Source organism: Euleptes europaea, chromosome 9 (assembly GCF_029931775.1).
Source record: "Euleptes europaea isolate rEulEur1 chromosome 9, rEulEur1.hap1, whole genome shotgun sequence".
NCBI lineage: Eukaryota > Metazoa > Chordata > Lepidosauria > Squamata > Sphaerodactylidae > Euleptes > Euleptes europaea.
Window position 1 is genome coordinate 39065732 of NC_079320.1, and position 1943 is coordinate 39067674.

The 1943-nt window shown below is 40.5% G+C and overlaps 1 pseudogene; it reads left to right on the plus strand.

Moving 5' to 3' along the window:
* The first annotated feature begins 488 nt into the window (after positions 1-488).
* LOC130482705 (40S ribosomal protein S6-like) lies at positions 489-1291 on the plus strand (annotated as a pseudogene).
* Positions 1292-1943: the final 652 nt, after the last annotated feature.

A 1943-nucleotide genomic window follows, 5' to 3' on the forward strand; every position in this document is an offset into this window, starting at 1 on the left:
GACTAATAGCAGCTTTGAGGGAAAACATTTTAGATGCCATTGGAGTAAAACACTATGTACAAGAAGAATGTATGCATGTGATGTTGCATGCATCCTGTAATGCATTTAAAGTGGGCCTTCAACTGCGGTGTGTGCAATGTTAGCACACCAGGAATCTACAGCAAGTGTTGTGCTGGCACAGAAACATTGCTTATATAGCAGCACTGCAGGTGTAGCAACTGACTTGAAATGAGATCCTGGAAGCATGAAACAAAAGTTCTTTTAAATCAGGCTGTGGGTTGGAAAAATGGTATAGCAGGAAAGGGGTAGCACCCTTATACTGGACCCCAAAATGCAACATCTCCTCATTTTGTGTAGTTTGCCTCTAAGGCTCAAGGTACTTCAAAATGATAAGCACATTATAAAAAAAATAAACAAAAAGTTAAGCTATAATGTTCTCAGGAACCAGACATTTCCAAACAACAGAAAAAGGCAGAGTAAGGCTCTTTCCCATGGCGGATCCAAAGCGAGTAGTCTCATTGGCGCCATGAAGCTGAACATCTCCTTCCCAGCCACTGGCTGCCAGAAATTCATTGAAGTGGACGAGTGCAAGATTTTCACCTTCTGTGAGAAGCAGATGACTGCCGAGGTCTCTGCAGATACTCTTGGTGAGGAATGGAAGGAATACGTTGTCTGCACTCGTGGTAGCAATGACAAACAAGGCTTCCCCATGAAGCAAGGGGTTGTGACTCACAGACGTGTCCACCTGCTGCTCAGCAAGGGCCACTCATGTTATTGTCCCAGGAGAACTAGAGAATAGAAATGCAAATCTGTTTGGGCATGCATTGAGAATGCTAACCTTAGCATCTTGAATTTAGTCATTGTAAAGAAAGATGAAAAAGGTATTCCTGGACTAATACCACTGTGCCTCATCGACTTGGTCCCCAAAGGGTCGACAGAATCCACAAGCTGTACAACCTCTCCAAAGAAGGTGATGTTTGTCAATATGTTATGAGAAAACCATCAAACAAGGAAGGCAAGAAACCCAGGACCAAAGCACCCAAGATCCAACGTTTGGTAACTCCCAGAGTTCTGCAGCACAATTGCAGGAGTATTGCTGAAAAGAAGCAGCATTCTCAGAAGAACCAGGAAGAGGCTGCTGAATATGCCAAGCTTCTGGCTAAGAGAATGAAGCAAAAGAAAAATGGCAAGAGCAGATAGCAAAAAAGACATAGACATTCTTCCCTGAGAGCCTCTACATCTAAATCTGAATCAAGCCAGAAGTAAAAAATAAACTTGGGGCATAAAAACATTAAATATTTTTTATGGTAACAAGAAAGAAAGAAAGAAAGAAAGAAAGAAAGAAAGAAAGAAAGAAAGAAAGAAAGAAAGAAAGAAAGAAAGAAAGAAAGAAAGAAAGAAAGAAAGAAAGAAAGAAAGAAAGAAAGAAAGAAAGAAAGAAAGAAAGAAAGAGACCTAGCAAGAACACTGCGTTCATAGGTGCAAAGAGGAACGAAGCCCTTGATGGTTTTTGCTCCGTCTCTGACATTCTTGGACCTAGCCCAGTCTGATTATATATAAGAAAGTCCTAACATGTTCAGACATGTGAGAAATAGTCTTATTTTTATTGACTCTCTTTTCAATGTGAACACTGGCTTCTTTAACGCTCCTTGACATTCAAAATAACTCAAGGAAAATCAAGTGACAGTTACAAGGAACTATTATAGTTCGAATGATGCTTAAGATTGTTAGACAACTCGGTCAGATTTATTCCACTACATCTGCACTGCCGTTGTTTCACTGCTCCAGAAGACAAAAATGGGAGACGGATGGGAAACCTGCCTGTCTCAAATCTCTTCTCCAAATCCATTGTGTATCACTAGGCTATGGTTCCAATGGGGACCAAAACAATGTTTCATTATTGATGCCATTTTCCATTATGGTCTCACATTCATATCTTTTCT